This window comes from Camelus dromedarius, chromosome 7, assembly GCF_036321535.1.
Source record: "Camelus dromedarius isolate mCamDro1 chromosome 7, mCamDro1.pat, whole genome shotgun sequence".
NCBI classification, from domain to species: Eukaryota; Metazoa; Chordata; class Mammalia; order Artiodactyla; family Camelidae; genus Camelus; species Camelus dromedarius.
The window spans coordinates 25,950,451-25,972,202 of NC_087442.1; positions in this window are offsets into that span (position 1 = coordinate 25,950,451).

Consider the following 21,752-nt stretch of genomic DNA (forward strand, 5'->3'; position numbering starts at 1 on the left):
CAGACTCAGGCATTTTGGGAGGAGGATCTTCTGTGTGTTGACTTGAAATGTTTTCTTTTCCTGGTTCATAGACAAATATTTGATGGCATTCAATAGCAATAAAAGAACAGTGTTTAAAAAAATCCATATGAAATGGTTTCCTAGGGAAATGGCTATGTGCTTGGATGAGTCTGGCACTTTGCCCTGAATGTCAACAGTATTCAAGTTGTGTCAGAGATCTTAGGAGAAAATGTGTTGCAGACATCTAAGGATGTCTTGGCTTCCATTAGTCTGCAGTTCAAACCTGGAGACTGTTAACAGAGGTGCCCCAGCTGTTCTTGCCTGCATGAATGAAATAGAGAAACAGAAGTTGAGTTCTAAAGGAGCCAAGAAGCCAAACCTGCAGGATGTTATATAACAAATTCAGAAGCATGAGTTAAACGCAGAGAAGAACCAATGGCTAGTATCACTAAAGAGTGCAGGTGTCTCGTGTTTGTCTTAGCAGTTACTAGAAACAGCCAGACCCCCAAGGAGTCTTTACATCCCTGGACCCCTTAGGATAGAAAGACCCAAACTCCTGGAAAGGAAATAATACAGAAGGGAAATGGAAATGACATTTACTTTAGTGCCCTTTGTACAGATGTAGCATGAACCATAACAGAGAAGGGAACTGTTATTATTACCAAAAACTGTGATGTGAAACTGGAAGTAGACTCTTTTTTTGGTCATTTTTGTATTGCTCTCCACAGTTTTGAAAATCACAAAACTCAGAGACAGACAGGCAAGTTGTAATGCTCTAATTCTTTCATCATTTGGAATAGATGAGTGAGAGAAAGACTTGCAAGAGAACTGTAGCTACATAAACTGAACATTCTTTCCTCTCCTCCCAAAATAAGCAGAAGAACTAATTACAAAAGTAGAATTTTTCATTCTTAGTGGAGTTAGGAGACAAACTGCAAAAGATTCTTAAGAGTGTCTAAGCCTTCTGACTGAATGTAGAAGCCACAGAAGACTGTGGAGGAAAGCTGGGGAGAGAACCCAGCAGCTACAGGTTTAATAAAGCCCCCAGAAGAATGCATTTCCTGAAGACATAGGGTATACATGCCCTTTACTAGCATAGCAGGTAAGAGAAACGGGATGAGCAGCTTGATGCCAGAAGTCCCTCAGGATCAAGTCACATTCAAAGAAGCATGGGAGGTCTACTACATGAAAAATCACATTTGTGGGAATAAGTTGTTTTTGTGGCAGCTTAGAAGAAAGCATTTAGCTTCCAAAAAATAAATATCCTGTAATTCTACTCTACCCAGCAGCTAAGAATCTCTTGAAAATAGCTGTGCAATTCATCCAAAAGACAAGTAACAATCATAATTTGCAGAGAACTGGTGCAACTCATTTAAAGACAGATACGAAAAATAATTAGCACAATATCCAGAGAAAGACACTAAAAGGAAAAAAGAGGACAGTATCAGTAAATTTGAAAACAGATGGATGCCCCAGAAAAAAAAAATGTTGACATTGAGCAAATGAAAAGTATTGACCAAAATTTTGCCCTGAACTAAAATAAAACAGGCAAACAAGGACAGAATATAATGAAGCAATTGCTTCTATGATGGAAGACCACAAAACAAAAATGCAGAACTCAGGGAAAAGATTGCAGAAGATCAGGAAGAGATGAAATTATGCTCAAAGAACTTAGGTAAAGAAGAAAAATGTAAAGTTAACAAATAAAAATGATATGAGAAGGAATATGCGAACAAATAGACACTGTAGAAACCATACTAGGAAACAGAGACTAGAAATGAGAAAAATAAAGAAGGTGAGATAAAACTAGTAAAAAAATTAAATAGATGAAAATAAGTTTAAAAAAGGGCAAAAGTGATGCAACGTACACATAATTGGAGTTCCTGAAGAAGAAAACCAAGATAAAATCAAAAAGCAAATATTTAGAGATACAATTCCAGACCATTTTCTTGAAATTTAAAAAAAGGACTGTATATATTAAAAGAACACACCATAGCTGAGAAAAAGTAATGTTAAAAAGTCAGTACTGATACATAATCTAGGTAATATGCCAGATTACAAAGATAAAGATCTGCATAATTCCAAAAAGATTGTGTTACTTAAAAAGGGGGCAAAACTTAGGTTTCCTCAGCCTTTACAACAACACGTACTATCAGAAGACAGTGATCTAAACAATCCTTTAAAGAAAAAAATGTGAGTCAAGGGTTCTTTATCTGGCCAAACTGTATAAAGATCACAGACAAATAGTTTGCAACAAGCAAGAAACTGGAGATTCTTATTCCAGTGAACCCTTCTTGGGGAAACTACAAGAGAGTAAATTTAGCCATCAGGAGGTGATGCACTTTGAATATATTTAACAATAATACTTAAATAATATTAATAAGTGTTTACATGACACATCAGAATGTAAATATTGTATATCCTATAATTTAGAAATGTCACTGACAAGAATTGGAAGGGGAAAGAAGGCAGGAGACATTAAATATACTGATTGACTTCTCTCTAATCACTGCAAGTCAAGAGGGTTTCAAAATTGACAAAGTAATAGAATTATATGCGCATCTTAATAGCATGAAAAACAAAAAAAATGTTGCTGACTAATGTAAGGTTGTATAGAGGAGAGAGAAGATGAATAGGAAGGAAAATATGTGATAAGTTCATTATTTTTTTCTTACTAGGGATCTAATGAAACAGCACAAAAGAAAACAACACATTCAAAGATAAAATGATGATTATGATGATAATTATGATTGAAGGAAACATAAAGGCAACATAATAGATATAAGAGTAAACGTGCATGTTTTGGACCTCTAAATCCACCTATTAAAAGAAAAAAATTCAGATTAGAACATAAAGCAAAACCCAATTCCATTCTGGAAAGGGCTCAAATAGACTTTAGCATGTTGTGCACTGAACAAATCTAAAGATGCTAATAGTCTATGTGAATAAAATCCACGTAGTACACAACTATCATAAATGTAAATGAAGTACATGACCCTATATAGAAGAAGCATGCTTAAAACAAAAGTTGAAAATAAAAGGACTGGCAAAGCTGTATTACACAAATGCAAACAAAAAAGCAGAGGTCATAATCTTAATGTCAAACCAGATTGAATGCAGGACAAAAAACATTAAACAAGTGAATAAAAACATGTTATAATGCTAAAGCATGCAAATCAAAATGAAAAGACACATTACAATGCTGGAGCATCCAGCTTAGAACAAAAATAAAGTAGTGAAAATATCTACCAAATAAACAACAGGGCACCATCAGGGCATCATCATTTCATCATTTATCAAACAAAAACTACTGGAATACCTGGGATAAATAGAAACGTATTAATAAGAAGAGACAAATTTACTACTATTTCTCCACAACTGGAATTGGACAGACAAAAAAACCATATATACATATATACATATATATATATATGTATATCACATGTATATAACATATGTGTGTATATATATGCTAAATAATATACTTACGTATTATTTGTAATTTATAAATTAGTGTTTCTAATAATGCAAAAACTAGTATATGTCTGCTAAATAATACAATTTATAGGTAAATATCAAACTCTGCATCTTGAAAACAGAGGTTAGGTCTTCTTCCCAAATGCCTATGGGATATTCACCATGACTAAAACAGCAATAGTTTCCAAAAAGTAGCAATCTTGGTGCACTAAAACCAGATATTACTATAAAAAACAAAACACTATGTACAAATGGCTCTTGAGTATATAAAATTATATTCTTCACTCATAAGAAGTATATAATTGAAAACTATATTGAGATCTCATATTTTACCCATAAGATTTGCAAAATAATATTTCAAAATCTGGTAACACAGTATTGGTGAGGGTGTAGAAAACAGGTGCTCTCACAGATTAATTGCAGGATGGCAAATTGGTACAATATCTATGAGTGGCACTTTGGCATGTATACCAATATTGCAATGATTTAATTCATCAATCCAGCAATTCTACTTCCAGGAATTTACCTGGGAGGTTTACTTGCATTTATGTAAATGGAATATGTACAGAGATGTATATATGGACCAATACAGCTCTGTTTGTGTGACAAACATTTTTAAACAACCTAATTTTTTTATAAATGTATGCATTTTTAATTTTGTTTATTTTAATTTATATTTTTAACTAAAGTATAGTTGATTTACAATTTTGTATTAGTTTCAGGTGTATAGCAAAGTGATTCAGTTATGTACGTATACATATATATATATTCTTTTTTGGAATCTTTTCCATTGTAAGTTATTACAAACTACTGAATATAATTCCCTGTGCAATACACTAGGTCCTTGTTATTCCTCTGATTTAAATATAGTAGTGTGTATCTGTTAATCACAAACTCCTAATTTATCCTTCCCCTCCCTTCCCCCTTTGGTAATCATAAGTTTGTTTTCTACATCTGTGAGACTGTTTCTGTTTTGCAAATAAGTTCATTTGTATTACTTTTTAGATTCCACAGATAAGTGATATCATATGATATTTATCATTCTCTGACTCATTTCACTTAGTATAATAATATCTAGGTCCATCCATGTTGCTGCAAATGGCACCATTTCATTCTTTTTTATAGCTGAATAATATTCCCCTGTGTATATATACCACATCTTCTTTATCCATTGATCTGTTGGACATTTAGGTTGCTTCCACATCTTGGTGTTGTAAATAGTGCTACTATGAACATTGGAGTACATGTATCTTTTTGAACTAGAGTTTTTGTGTTTTCTGGATATATGCCCAGGAGTGGGATTGCTGGGTCATATGGTAACTCTATTTTTAGTTTTTTAAGGAGCCTCCATACTGTTCTCCATAGTGGCTGCACCAGTTTACATTCCTACCAACAATGTAGGAAGATTCCTTTTCCTCCACACCCTCTCTAGCATTTATTGTTCAAACAATCTAATTTTTATCTACACAGAACCAGTTAAATAAAGCTTATTGTATTCATAATGGGATACTATTCAAATATTAAAAACTAATAAGGAAACTGTCATATATTGACATGGAAAGGTCTTTAAGAAGCATTTCATGGAGAGCAAAAACAAGTCCAAAATGTTACAGTACACTACCATCGTGTAGAAATGTATATGTTTTCCTTATTTAAAAAAAGTACCTCAGTTTAAAAAAAAAGATAAACAGTAAGAGTGGTTACCCATAGAAAAAGATGGTAACAGTGCAAATGGTAGACATGGAAGAGAAGATGACTTCTCACTGCTTACTTTTTTATACTTTTTTGATACTTGTTCCATGCTTATTAAACAGTAACAATGTATTAAATAAACAGGTTTTAAAACTGATATAAATATTTACAGTCTACCTCAATATTGCAAACTGGATATTTTAAAAGGAATCTAGTTTTGTTATACATTTATAAACTGAAGTGGCAGAGCGGGCACGCCCTTACAGCTTCATGTGCATTCCTTGGCCCTCTGCAGTCTCCGTTCCAGTGAAATTGCTCTTTGAAAACTCACTAACAGCCTGGCCTCCTAATTCCCAAATCCAATAATCCTCTTCTCTCATTTAAATTCCCTACAGTGGTTGATGCCGCTGTCTACCCCCTTCATTATTGAAACACAGCCTCTTTGTTTGCACTTTAGCAACCACAAGAGCCCTGGACCGCTCAGGTCTCTCCTTCACACAGTTCACTCCCCCGCGGGTCCTGGGAACAGCAGGGTAAGAAAGATTTTTTTTTTCAGTTATTTTTCCTGGTTGAATGACCTACCACCCCTGACAATGGCGAGAGCCTGTAACGCCTGTTGTCTCAAGCTTTTAATGATCAAAGGACCTTGCCAAAAACTAAAGATCATCTTTGAAGAAGCAAAAAGTAATGGGCAGTTCTATTATTTCATTTCCTTATGGTTGCTCTTCTCTGTTTTAAAGTTGGTATGTGCACTACTTGGAAAGAACAGAATTGGGGCTAAGACTTGAGAGGCAGTAGGGGCACAGCCTCCAGAACCAGATAACCTGGCTTCAAAGTCCAGCTCCGGTCCTCACTAGGATGTGCCCTGGACTGAGGGATTCAGACCGTATCTAGCTGAGTTACTCTAACTACGTGTCTCATTGGCTCCTCCCTGAAAGCGAGGCGTCATAGTAGTATCTAACTCATTGGGCTTTGGACAGTGTTTATGAGGTAATAGATGTAAAATCACTTTGAACTGTTCCTGGCATCCAAGTTCTTGCATCTATTGCTAACAATGTTCCGTGTAGAAGATTCTACCATATTGAATCCAGAGTCAGAAATCTGAATCCCAGTCCCATTTCTGCTACTCATTGAATCTGTGTTTCTAATAAATTTTGATTTACTATCTATGAAATGGGACATGGAAACATGATCTTTATAATTCTTGGTGATTCCAGCAACACTCAACTGCTTTGAGAAGCAATGCCTTAGGCATGCTTACTTCAAAGCCTGGTAGCTGAAGGGCTGCCTTATGTATAAGCTGGCAAGCTATTCTGAAGGTCAGAATTAGTCGCCTCCCAGTATAAGCAACATACCAGCTTGTTCTATGAAAACATGAAGTGCTTTACTTATTTTTGACACAGTAGCTACTTCTTTTAGGACAGGAAAAGAATCCTACTCTTAAGAGATAAAGTGGCTCTATAGTTGAATATTTATCTAATAAGCACAGTCTCTTAGAAAGTTCTGATATTGAGGATTAAAATAAAACTTGTGTGGCTTAGAAATAGGTCATTCAACAAAAAAGCATTTATATTAGAAATAAAGTATTTAGTTTGACATCACTAAATTGTAATTTGACATTAGACTTTATCTTAACATTATTTTTGAAAACAAGTTATCCTTTAAATTCCATATTCTTCCAGTCCCCTTGATTGAAACCATAGGGTTCTATCTTAAACAGTTTATTCTCATTTCCTTTTTATGTCTGTATAGCCCTGAGTCCTGACCTCTCTTTTGCTTCACACTCCATTGCCACTGGGTCCAAATCCTTTTCACATCTTGATCTGGCAGCAACAGACTGGCTGACTTCAGCCTTTCTATTTTCAAGCTATCACACAGTCCACTGCCAAGTACCTGTTTCTTTGAAGCACTTTCCCCTAATACTCCTATCTGAAAAAAGCACATTGGTTCACAACCATCATGTAGTGAGTTTAACTTTCTCTGCCAGACTTACAGAGCTCTCCAGACGGAGGGCTCCTTTAACTGATCTAGCCAGTTTCCTCTCTTATTTCTCTCTTCCCCTTTGCCCCCTCCCACCATAGACTTCAGTTTCCTCACAGTCTCAGGACACACCTCTCTTATTCCTGATTTTATGCAGGAATTAAGTTCCTCTTCCTGAATAGCTCTTTCTTATTTTCTCCACCCACCCAACTCACCCATCCATCCCTCCTCTCCACCCTTGGTGACATATCAACTCACAGTTTTAAATGAAGCTTTACGTATTTACTGATATCTTTCTATGCACTTACTATCAGTAACACAGTTTTGTGACTCTCAAATTATTTCAGGTTCATACATTATAATAAACTTAAATGGGCGTCATAATGTAGTAGAAAATGCACTGACTTGAATTTACAAATCAGTTCTGCTATTGACCAGCTGTGTTTCCTTTAGCAAGTTATTCTCAGAATCTCACATAGTGAGGCAAGGAGGGAGAAAGGAAGAAAGAAAAAAAGAATTTAGTAATTAAAAAAAATCTAAATTGAGAATTGCTTTCAGAAGTATAAATATAGATTACTTACTAAATTGTTACTTAATTCAGTAAAACTGGCTTAAAGAAAGACTAGGACCTGTGTTAAGGGCATGTCTTAATCATAACCCTCAGATACCCTGGCCATTGAAGGTAGTACCTTCTTTTCCAAATAAACCATGATTAGCCCAAGATTTCTCTACCAAGGAGAAGGCATCATAGTTCAGCCAAATGAAGAAAGTGGAGAGCAAGGCACTGAGCTTTGCAAAATAAAGGACCCACACGTTTGAGTAGGTGTCAGTCCAGTTGGGACTCTTGACCAAAAAATTAGTGTTCGTTGTTTGTAATGTCTGTGGTAGGATTGGATTGGTAGTAATCAGAGGCTAAAAGAGGAATCAGTTAGAAATTCATAAACATTCTACTTAAACCTAAGTCCCAGAGACGGCTAAGAATGGGCTTGATGACTTCAAAGAAGCTTTAGGTCGAAGAATAGGCAAGTGGCTTCTGAAAAGAAAGACGGCTTTGAATAGCTAGGTCAGAGTTGTACCTTTTAAAGTTTGGACCCTTAGGGAAAAGTGAATTGAGTCTGAGATTGAATCCTGAGGATAAATGCAAAATTTACCAGGGAATTGTTTGTTTTTAATGATGTCCGTCAGTTTTAAAATTATGTTATAATAAATACCTATTTTGAATACTTTCTTAACCCAGATAGTTCATTTAATTAACAAGAATATTCACATTGCTTTAATGTAACTCAATATGATTATATTCCTGGATATAGCCAAAAATATTTCAGGTACAGGAGATGGAATGAGAATTTTTAAGGGATTTTGCACCAATTTCTAGGCTCAAAATGTCCATTTTGAATATACATTTTGATACATTCAAAATGTAAAGTACTAATATTAACAGTATAGTGGAGTAATCTTTTTCAGGTTGATATAACACTATTTACATTTACCACTGATGTAAAATGTAGTCTTTTGAGGAAAAATAAGTTTGCCTCGCCATGAGGAAGTCTCTCACAACTCTGTGTCTGTAAATAAATCTCATAACCGTTTGCCCAGATCGCCACCTAAAAGACTTGCAAGTGTGTCAGAGAAGTCACCCTATTTTAATCAGTATTTGCAACTATGATATTTCAATGCAATCGAAAACGTAAAACAGTTCTTTGAAATTAGAAATATGACCAATAGTGAAATACAAATGTATGCTAGATTTGAAAAAATTGACATTTGACTATTTGTTCTTTCTGTGCATAAAAATGATAATGAAGCCATTATAGGCTTTAGGGTTTACAAAATATATTCTTATATTGTGACATTTTCTAATTGATTGTGGGAATTGTGTTCCTACCCGGCTCTATTTTCACTCAGTCATGCCTCATATTTTGTCCAGTGGCCCTTTTCAAAATTAACCATTTTAACTCTGAATATTACCAAGGAGATCTGTTTCTCTTCTAATCTTTCTTAGCATTTGACCAATAATCTACATCGTTTACAACCGTCTCTCAGTATGTCTTTGCAGTGTTACTTTTCAAATTTTAATTATAACATCTGCTTTGACTGTTCCCCCAGTGGTTGTTTGGGATCCTAGCATCCATCACTTACTGCATGTATCAACTGGACAAGGTACAGAAAGCCTTGCTTTGAGGAATTTAATCTGGTGTGGTTCAGTAACCTGGTTGGTTGTTACAACCTCTGGCTTCCGAGTTAGCTTTAACTATGGCTAAGCAAGAATGAAATTACTTCGGCAATGTAATATGGATATAAATTTGGTGGGAAACTATTTTGCTTAGAGTACTTTGAAACATTTCAGAGCAATTTTTAAAGTTTTGCTTAGAAGAATCACTAGGAGGAAAAAGTCTAGATTTAAGACAAATGCAGAAAACAGATTATAAAATATTTAGAACCCAGTGCTTAGCTAAGAATTGATTCAAGGTAAATTAACATTAAAAAGTGCTTGAAGAGGGAACTATAAATGATGTATCCGCTCAGGCAGTGAGGGTGATATTTTCACTTATTAGAGGCTGGATAATCAAGGTTTGAACACAAGCATGTGAGTTTTCTTTATTTTCCTTTGTGATCTGGACAGGAGAGGTCAAGGCTGTATGAACGACTTAAAAGAAGCTGTATTTCTTAGATACATAATTAGGACCAGAGAGTGGAAAGTTAATATATTCTAACTAATTAGTCTAAATCGGAGCAAGTAGAAATGATTCAGTGAAACCTGGCCAGGAAGCCCTGCAGCTTCTAAATCAAACTCTAGAAGCATTGAACACACCAGACGAGCTTGTAAAATTACAGATTCCTAGACTCCACTCCAAATCCTGATGCAGTTTTAGTGTGGAAACCTAGAATCTGAATATTTGATTTGAAGACAGATGTTCCATGAAAACATGCTTTTTAAAAAAAACACTGCTAAATAGTATGACAAATTTACATTTCCTGTTAACACAAGAAGGGGAACTGGCTTGGAGAATAAAATAAGTGGAAATAATCATGAAATGTGAAACGTAAAATTGCCTTATTTGCCAGGATTGCCAAAGTTCTGCAAGCAAAGCAGCTGTGCGTTGAGAATTTTATAAGCAGATTTTTGCATTTGTTGTCCAGTGTGTGCATTCTATTTCTCTAAGCATTAACTTTTAGTTAGAACCATTGAGACAACGTTTATATGTACATAATGACATGTACATGGTTATAGTGTTGAGTGTGGACTCTGATGACAGATTGCCTGGGTTCAAATCCTGGCTCCATCGCACAAAGGACGTACAGACTTCGGCAAGTTCCTTAACCTCATTGTACCTCAGATTTCTTATCTGTAAAGTGGGAATGATGATAATATTTATAGCATGTAGATTATTGGAGAGTAAATTACTTAATACATATAAAACACTTAGGAAAGTTTCTGGAGGCCCTTAATCATTTACTAATTATAGTTATTGCCTAATAGAATATAATCTGCTGAAATAAATTAAATTGATCGACTATGATAACAGATTTGAGATGAACTGAAGGCAGTCATTGTTCAGCCTAAAATGTGAACCCATTAGAAGAGTGAAATAAACAGGATAAAGTTAAGATTAGAGTGAAGCCTGCACCATGATCTTAAGTGTTACGTCTTCCAAGTTTTTTTTCTTTTTTCCCTGCTCACTCATGAAACTTTTTTTTTCCTGAAGTACAGTCTGTTACAATGTGTCAGTTTCTGGGATACAGCATAATGTCCCAGTCACGCACGTATATACATATATTCACTTTCATATTATTTTTTAGTAAAGGTTATTACAAGATATTGAATATAGTTCCCTGTGCTATACAGAAGAAATATGTTTTTTAATCTATTTTTATATATATTCTTCTTTATTGGTGTATTTTCTCTTAGAGGTTAGTTTTTTAAAAGTTCTTAATTATCTATTTTTTAGGAAAAAGAGAATTTACTGGAGATCATTTAGGGATACTAGAGCAAACCTTTTTCTTTTCTTTGAAATTCCTGATTCTCCTGTTCTCTATTCTTCTCCCCAGTGTTGTTTTTCACAAAGCTATGATGAAGCTAGTTTTCAGCTGCATCCTCTTCTCTCCTGTATCCCAAACACTTAGTACAATTTTAAAATAATTTTACACATAGTAAAGGAGAAAAACATAACGTTTACAAAATAATATTTTCTTGTTTAATCCCATGGCCAGAAAGTAGGCAGTTTATGAACCAAAAAGCTAAGAAAAACATTTGTGCCTGAGGAAATTAGCCTGGCCATCCTCACCTCAATCTGGGGGTAGAGTATCCAGTTAGGAACGAATACTGAACTTGCAAGAGAAATGTTGTCCATTAGGAAATCTATTTAACAGCAGCCAAACTTCTGTTTTGGAGCTGGGGTCTGGGACGAAGTTCCATAAGATGGATGTGATGGGGATTCTGGGGCAGAAGAGCCCTGAGGCATCAGCCAAGATGCAGAATGAGGTAATGGGTTGAAACTTGAGAAGAGATACCAGGCTCTCTTTTAACAACATAAAGCAGCAGAGAGACCAGTATCAAAGACCTACAGAAGTCATCTGTAGATAATGGAATTCCAGATCTAGCAGAGGAACCTGATTATAAGCCCCATTGTACGGGCATCGGCAGCTGTTGATAACTTCCTGCCCTAGTCTGAGTTGGCTCAGAAGGAGAGCAGAACAGAGCCTTCGGGGACCTTCAAACAATAGACGGGTTTAATGAATCTTGTTGAGAGGAACAGAATCAAAGACCATGTGCCGCACTGCTGTGCCACTTTGTGGTTCTGGGGATAATAAGCGGGTCATGCTGAGTAGACAGCAAATGGACTCTGGAGGGGATATCGTCAGCAAAGAGCAGCAGCTGTAGAGAGAATGCCTCACAAATGAAAGAGTTACGTGCACCTTGACAACGTGTGTTTTATGCTATGTGACGTCAAACGATTTTAAGAACTTCTCTGTTTTGCTCAACAGAATGATGTCTGTTTGATTTAATTAACTAGAAAAATGAATTGCTGAGTGAGGTTATAAAGAAAAGGAAATGCATTAAAAACATTCATGAGGAAAGAGATAAATAAAAATCAGAGGGATGGTCAAAAGACTTCTTACTATAAAACTTGTGGTTTAAATAGCCAGTTTCATCTTTATTTTATATCAATTGAGCATTGACCTTTATCCTTTCTGTAGAATATAACAGTCCTGGCATACAAGGAAAAATGTGCATTATATTAACAGTGGAGAAAAACTCTAAAATGATACCTTAGATGACGAGATCTTGCCTTGCTTTCTTGTTTTCTTCCTCAGGCTTCAATATTTGTCTGAAAACTTTTCTTTTGCTCTAACTCAGTACCTAGGAAAGACTTTTGGCTATAACAATTCAAGGAGAGCACAAACTTTATAATATATTACTGTGGGGCTTGTCGCTTGGCAAGAAGCAGGAATGGTTGGTATTAATGGGAGCATGACGGTTCTGAAAGAAAACCAGCTCATGGCATTATGAATCATAGGGCTCTAAAACATTTATAAATGAATGAAAAGGCTTGGGGATGACATGAATTATGAGTCTCATTACGGCACTGTAATATCTCCAGCAGTGCTTCAGAGGGGCATGACACCTCCCCAAAAGAGTGGTAAGACTTCCATTACATTATTTTTCTGCTGATAATTGGCTATAGTCAAGGTAGGCTATGATCTGTATCCCTGGAGTACACACGGCAACGTATTTCTGCATATAAATGTTTCCATCAGTCAAGATCCTGCAAGACTCCTTTCTTTTAAGTGCCAAGCATTACTATTGACCTTCAAGAAATAATAACAGGCCCTAGCATGAGGACAGCATTTCCAATCTTTTCATTTCTTAAAATACCATTCAGGTAGGCTATCATGCGCCTATTATGTTCCACATGCCGACACAAACTCAGCTATATTAACAAAGATATTTCCCAGAAGGAAAAAAAAATTTAGTTACTTGCAAGGTTACAGAAGTTGTGAAAAGGAAAAAATGTGGTACGCTCTTTATTAGTGCAAATATAAATGCTCTCAGAATTAGCATATCCTTGATCTTTACCATCTCGATTCAGACTAAGCTAACATAACTTTACTAATTGTGGACTGGGTGAATTGAAGGAGAAGTCTGTCTGAAATAATTAGAAGCCTGCATTCTCAGCCATTCCTAAGGAAAAAATTGTATTATTTTCAAGTAAATAGGCTTATCAAAACATGGCTTTAAAACAGCCAGTGTCTTTGCTTTCAGTTTTCCATTACATTTTTGTATGCACACTAATATTTCTAAAATGCCTGAGAAAAGTTTGTTAGCTTAAGGAGGCAAACATTCTGTTCAGACATTCACTTACGCTGTTCCTGTGTTGAGTCTCTATACACTCACACACATGCTTTTAGTGTGTATGTTTGCCTATCTATCTATCATCTCCTACCTATTGTGATGATGACCAATTAGAATTATGTGATTCCAGTGTTAGGCAGGGGTACTGCTGTATGGTTGCTAAGCTTCTTTTCCCTCCTAGGACAAGATACAGACTTCAGAGTCCAGCCTCCCTTTCAGTGACATAGGATCGTCTTACTGAGCTCTGGTCCATGAATGTGAATGGGGGTGGTATTTGCCATTTCCAGCCTGGCCTATGAGAACATCCTAGCTGATGCTTTTTGCTTACTCTTTGTCTCACCAGCTGTACAGGATCTGGTAGAGGATTCCAAGGCCTTAGGAAGCTACCAGGTCAAAAGGATCCTAGGTGCCTAAATAATGTCACAACACCTGGCTGACCCACATCTAATATAAGGTAAGAGACAAACATTTATTATGTTAAGTCACTGAGATTTTGCTACAGTTGTTAGCCTATCCTCGTGAATTAATAATGAATGGTTTTTTTAATTATAAATGTGTGAAAATATGAAATCAAAATATTCCTATTTAAGACATACAGCAAAATTGAAGATGTATTTTCCTTCCTTCGCCATGTGTTATAGAATTACCTTCTCAGAGATCCATAGATTTTCATTTGTTAAAAAACTGTGCTTATTAGAGAGAAATTGTTGGGCCAAATTAAGAAATTCTTAGAAAAAAAGCGCATTCAAGAACGTGGTTTGGCAGATACTTAGGGGCACAAGTCCAGTCATTATTTGGATCCCATCCTCCTTGATTTATTTATCCCTGGATTCTTGTTTTCTACTGCTGTCTCAGCCTCTCAGCCTCTCAGCCTTCCAATCCCATTACTTTTCCTAAGGATCAATATTTGTTGTAGTTCTGAGAAAAATGTCCTGGGTAATCTGAAAGGGATCACATTAAATTGGTAGATTGCTTTGGGGAGTATGGCCATTTTAACAACATTAATCCTTCCAATCCAAATGGAAAGAGATATCCTTTCCATTTCCTTAAATCATCTTTAATTTCCTTTATCAATATTTTATAGTTCTCAGGGTATAAGTCTTTTACCTCCTTGGTCAGGTTTATTCCTAAGTGTGTTTTTTTTAATGTGATTTTTAAAGGGATTGCTTTGTTTTAACTTAACTTTTCTGATATTTCATTGTCAGCATAAAGAAATGAAACAGATTTCTGTTTATTAATCTTGTATTCTCCTACCTTGCTGAATTTGTTTATCAGTGCTAGTAGTTTTTGTGTGGAGTCTTTACCATTTTCTATACATAGTATCATGTCACCTGCATATAGTGACAGTTTTACATCTTCCTTTCCAGTCTGGATCCCTTTTATTTCTTTTTCTTGTCTGATTGCTGTAGCTAGGACTTCCAATACCATGTCAGATAAAGTGGTGAAAGTGTCTTGTCTTGTTCCAGATTTTAGCTAGAAGGCTTTCAGCTTTTCACTAGTAAGTATTATGTTGACTGTGGGTTTGTCATCAAAGATGATACAAATGAACTTATTTACAAAATAGAAGCAGACTCACAGACATAGAAAACAAACTTACGGTAACCAAAGGGAAAGGAGGGAGGGATAAATTAGGAGTTTGGGATTAGCATATACAAACTACTAACATAGATAAACAAAAGGTCCTACTGTATAGCATGGGGAACTACATCCAATATCTTGTAATAGCCTCTATTGGAAGAGGATATACATATATATATTTGTATAACTGAATACTATGCTGTACAGCAGAAACAAACCCAACATTGTAAATCAACTATCTTTCAATTTTAAAAAATTCAGTATCTGACTGCACATCATCAGAAAAGCCATGTCTTCCACTTTCCTTTCCTTTTCTGTTATAAGTAGAAAAGGAGCTTGGTTAGTTTGTGGAACGACAACTACAATTAGTACGTGGAGTTTAGTGTGTTCATTTGGGTTTGCTATACTGATCAGACTAACTTATAGCTTGCAGACGACAAAAGGCTTTTTTGGTAGTGATTAGTATCTACATTTTCTTTTTTCTGAGTGACTCATCAGTACAGAATATCTGAATCACTGTAATAACTACAAAAGATGTTAAATAGAAGAGAAAAATAACATTTTTACTTTGAAAACGACTATAGGATATAAAGCTCATTTTGGTATATCTAAACCACAAGGTATGAATACATAAAGTACATACATACATACATATATAATTAAGAAATTCATCTATAATATTCCTAATGGTTTTATAAAACTAGAGTAGGCTCATTCTCTTAAATTGTGAGTCCTTACACTTTCCTTCAGGAAGAACTCAACTTGTTTCCCAGGAAGCTTTAAATCTCCCTGAAATTCATACGTTGAAGTCTTAATGCCCAGTACTTAAGAATGTGACCTTATTTTGTGAATAGGGTCATTGCAGATGTAAGTGGTTAAGATGGAGTCATACTGGAGTGGGATGGGCCCCTATTCCAGTATGGCTGGTGTCCTGATAAAAAGGGAAAATTTGGAGATGGACACACATTCAGGGACACAAGCCATATGAAGACAGAGATCAGCCACGGGACATCAAAGATTGCCAGAAAACCACCAGAAGTTAGGACAGAGGCACAGAACAGATTCTCCCTCACAGCCCTCAGGAAGAACCAACCTTTGAATGACATCAACAAAATGGTGGAATGGAAGGCCTCCTGCTCACCTCCCCCTACTCAGCAACAATCAGTTGGCAGCCGCTGTGGGAACTTTGGGATCCAATTAAGAGATGGTGAAACCCTGCTGGAGCCCAAGACCAAAGAGGGCTGCTTTGGAAAGGCAGCCGATGCCCTGGGGGCATACTTGCCAATGGTGCTCCCAGCTACAGACCTGAAAATAGCCCTACACCCCTGTGGACTCAGCAACAGCTCCATGTGGCGTTGATCCTGCCGCAGCACCATCTGCCAAGGGACTACACGGGAGTCATGTCATGGGTGGCAGGCCAGCTGACCATGGTCCTGGCTATGGGCCCTGAAGTGGCATGTGATCCAGTTCCAAGCCCTCTCAGATGCTAGTCCTGCTCACCCAGGGACCACCTGGGAGACACACCCTTTTGAGCAATTGTGGGTGGACCTGCTGTCCTTGGTCCAATTGCAAATGTTGAAGGAGCCCTGACACCCACCTGCGGGCCCTCACAGCCATAATCCAGCAGCGGTCTTGTCTGCCCAGGGACCTCTTCCGGACTGTACGGTCTCTTCACATTCCTTGGCTTGTGGCAGCATAATTCCAGTCTCTACCTTTGCCTTCACATAGTCTTCCTCCCTATGTCTCGAATCCCTCCTCTCTTTTTCTCTTTTAAGGACACTAGTCATTGGATTTAGGAAGGGCCCACCTTAAATCCTAGATGATCATCTTGAGGTTCGTAAATCACATCTACAAAGACCCTATTTCCAAATACAGTCACATTTACAGGTAGTGGGGATTAGGACTTGAACATATCTTTTTTGGGGGTCCATTATTCACCCCAACTAAAACAGCTTAAAATAGATGATAACTAGTAAGCAATAAACCTTGGGTACTTAGAGAGTGCTGAAAATATGCAATGTAACCGCTAAACAAGGACTTTTGAAATAGAAGATAATTTTTGTAATACTGCGAAGGAAATTATAATAGTCTAGAACTAAAAATACTAGTCTATCTCAGCAAAACTTGGGAGTAGGGGAGAGGAGGGATGTTAAGGGAAATGAAAGTGTTTCAGAACAGCTCACTGGTTGGAGGGAGGATGGAAGCAGTGGGAAAATAGAACATCTTGATGGAGAAATAGTTGGAGGCTTGTTTTCTTATATCAGAGAACTAAGTGCTATATTGTGAGATCCAGAGAAGAGAAGGGAATTTTCTGCTCGTTAATAAAGGAGAAGAAATGAATGACAACTTTATCAACCCCTCCACACTAAAAAAAAGAAAAAAGAGAGGCAACACTGCAAAACAAGTAATAATATAAAAAAGAGGAAAAAATAAAGTATATCAAGTAAATCATTAAAAAAGGCAGTTGTACCAAAATTATTACATAAATTTAATATGATTACAATTAGATTTCAAACAGATTTTTTTAAATTGAATTTCAATAATCTTAGAGTTTATATGGAGGAATAAATATCCTAAAAACTCTAGATAAATGCAGAAATTGAGGGAGGGAGAGAGGGAGAAGAGGCACTCAACTACTCAGCTGAACTGAAGTGACAGTAAAAAGTGAAGACTTTACACTGAAATCAAGTAAATGTAAATCTGCTCTTGGAAAAAAAAAATCAGAGAAACAATGAATCCAGATATAAATCCCAGAATATATGAGAAGTTAACATGCATATAACAAAGTTAGTACTTCAATTTAGTTGGAAAAAGTAGTTTATTTGTGAAATGATCATGTAAAATTGCTTGTCTATCTGAAAGAAATAAAGTTGAACTCTTAATCTCATAATGTGCAAAAACTGATTCCAAATTTAAAAATACACAGTTGGGAGAGACTTTGTTAACCATGACTGTAGAACCCCAACTATGGTAAATTTTCATCTTTGATTATATAATTTTAATTATATGACAACAATACTCTGAACAAAGGCAGTGGACAAATAACATGGGGCAATTATTTTCAACATAGAGGAAATATAAAGGATAATGTCATACATGATATAAGTAGAACTTCTACACGTTGGCCAGAAAAGCCTACAGCCCAATAGAAAAATAGGAAAATGATGTGAATAACTAATCCCAGTGCTGGTAGGGATGAACTGATAAGAATGTTCTCATATATTCTCATGTAAAGGTGGCATAAATGTGAATTGTTACAATATTCATGGATATCAGTCTGGTACTATTTACTGGGTAATTCCACATGGCCATTGCACTCTCGAAAATCTATCGCATTAAATAAAAGCCATGATACAAGTTCTATGGACTGGATTTGTCCCCCTAAGAGTTCATATTTTGAAGTCCTAATCCCCAATGTGATGGTATTTGGAGATAGAGTCTTTGGGAGGCAATTAGATTTAAATGAGGTCATGAAGGTGGGGCTCTCCTGATGGGGAAGCTGACCTTACGAGAAGGGATACTGGAGAGTGCACCCTCACTCTTGCCCCCGGCTGCCCCATCACTGAAATTTAGTATATTCACGTAATTGAATTCTGTTTAGCAGTGCTTTCTGTCATGCGTGCATGCATCAGTATCACCATAAGGGCTTGTTTAAAACAGATTTCTGGTCCCCATCACCAGAATTTCTGACTCTCCAGATGTTGGTAGACACCTAAAGCTGCATTTCTAACAAGTTTCTAGGATAATGCTGATGCTGATGCTCAAGGGCTGACCCGCTGAGTATCACCTCTGTAAAGTAATGAAAGTGAGCACCTGCAGTTACTTAGAATAATAGTGAGTAGAAAACACATACCACTGAACTACATTTATTATGGAGTCATTCATAGAATATTCAAATATGCATAATTATACTATGTTTAGGAATGCAGGCATAGGTGCTAAAGCATTTTTTTAAGGCAAGCTGATAATTATCACAAAGTTTAGGGAAATAGTTAACCTCTGGCGGGGACAGAGAAAGGCACAAGGAAAGTGTTGAGTTCTGAAAGTGCCCATTTTCTTTATATGAGTAATTTCTACGTAGGTGTGGACTTTATAATCATCTTTTTATTCTAATTGTTCTTTATTCTATGTATTTTATGTAATCTTCTCTTCTTAGATTGTGTAATAAAAAAATTTAAGATACAAACCAACAATATCTTTTTAAATATATATGTCTGTTGGTCTGCATGTGGTCGTACGAGCAAGGACCAAGGCATAGAAGGGTGTATATGACAGCCTGTTAACACTGATTTTTAGGGCAGGTAGGGGTAGGAAGGGGAGGCAGAAATGATTATATTTGCCTTAAATATTATTTATTGTGTTGTTTCACTCGTTACAACAAACACTGCCTTTTAATTTTGAAAATGTATCAAGTAAGGAACATGTTGACCAAACAGGAAAATTTGCTGATAAGTTGACCTGTCAGGCACTCTGTGGTCTATTCTCTCCATGCTTTCTCTTCTTTTGTTACCCAGGTTATGTAGCATGTTTTTAAAACTAAATTAACCTCTGCTGTTTTTATTTGCTTGCTTTTTCTTTCTTATTGTTAGAGACGCAATTATGATTAGAATCAGTGAAATAAAAAATATACATAGTCTGAATACTCACGTATGCTTAACAGCAATAGCTTCGTAGTCAGTACGAGTATTGAGCAGCACGAAAGAGGCTCGCTGTGCTGAGCACTAGAACACGGTCGTGAGCAGTGATGAGCCAGATCCTAACCTCAGAGCACCGCAGTCTGGTGGGGGAGACAGGCTGTAATCAAATGACCATCCAGATAAAAGAGGAATTGTCTAATCTAAAACTGTGCCACTTTTGAGAGTGAATAACCAGGAACCTGGCCAGGTGTGTTGGAAAGCACTTTACAAGGAAGTTCTCCAATAATTTTCACATAAACCCTTTGAAGTGGTGGCAGGTATATCCCTTTTGCTGAGATGTAGAGATATTAAAAACCTTACTTTGGGGAGGGTATAGCTTAAGTGGTAAAGCAAATGCTTAGCATGCATGCGGTCCTGGGTACCTCCATTAAAAGGATGTCCCAGTACCTCCATTAAAAATAAATAAACCTAATCACCTCCCTCTTCCCCCAATAAATAATAAAAAATAGTACAATAATAAATAAATAAAATTTTTTTAAAAAACCTTACTCAAATCTATGTAGCTAATAAGTGGTCACAAGGATTTGGAGGTTCATCTGACTCCAGCACCTTAGCCGTTATCCATGACGCACAGTGACATAAACATTTACATTTTACCCGACACTTGATTCAGTCACGTGGTAAGAATCATGGAATTGTGACTGTCAAATAATTCTAAAGTATTTCAAAGTGTATACATTTTTTTCTAAGTAAGAAACTTGCTGTTCTGTTTGCTTATAGCGTCTGGCCTCTCCGGTTCCCTCTCCAAACAGGGGTCAGAGTTGAGTTATCCAAGCAGGGTGAAGATCAGACTGTATATTGGCTTGGGCCCTTATGAACTAAAATATGTAAATAAAATTACATCTAAAAAAATCCTAGAACGAGCGATCAATAAATGTTAATTTCATTTTCTCTCCCTTTTCTAAACCCCGATTTCCTAGAAAATAAAAACCAAGTTCTTTGGATTGATATTCAAGGTATTTAGATACTTTGACCCAACCTGCCTTTCTACATTCAGTTCTTTGGTGTCTGTAATGTTCTCAACCAGATTACAAGGCTCAGTTATTCACAAGCCCATCTAGAACATCTGCTATGCACCAAGCACTCTACTAGATACTGAATTTTAAAATATATCTAAAACATAGCCCTTGACTCTTAAGAAAATCTCAGTCTGGAGGAGGGCAAATTCAGGTCTGTAAATTATTTCAAGATACTGTGATTTATGCTGTACTTGAATTATTTTACATCAGAAGTCATCTATCTTTGACAAGATACCATTCTGCGTATAACCTAATAGGCGCATAGTACTTCTTGATAGACAACTTTGTCTGAGTTCATAAATAATTCTTAAATTGTTACTGTACTACAGATTTAATGAAGATATTTATAGCTATTTAGAAGTAGCCTATTATCTAAACAAACACACCCAGACACTTCACTTGATTTACATGGTGACATAAAAATTAAGAAAGCAAAGGCAATCTTAATGACAGATGGAGTAACAAAAGTTATGTGAGTGGCTCTGAAAAAACAGTCTTCAACTGTTAAAGGATTAATCAATGTTGTAAGAAGGTCTTAACTTTCTCTATTGACTACATTTTCTGTTGAATTATAGTCATTTTCACAGTAAGAATAATACTAAGAAGTAGGTAATTGAATTGAATTTTTTCCCCACTGTATATATACATACTAGATGTAACAATAAATATTAGTTAATGGTGAGAGTGAGTTTTTGGCTTACAGATTGCTAGCAGTGATTAGGACCAGATTTGGAATTTTCACAAAGATTCTAAGGTAACATCTTTCAATTTTAAGAATGGTGTTGGGCCCCTGAATGATACACACTTCTAAAAATATTTATTGTGTTATGAAGGTATTTAATGTCAGTTCTGTATTACTCATTTCAGGGCAGCTAAGTCGTGGGTTTAATTTTTTTGAAGTCACTGCAGATAATCTGAGCATGAAGTGATGTGGACGCACCGCTTCTTCATTCT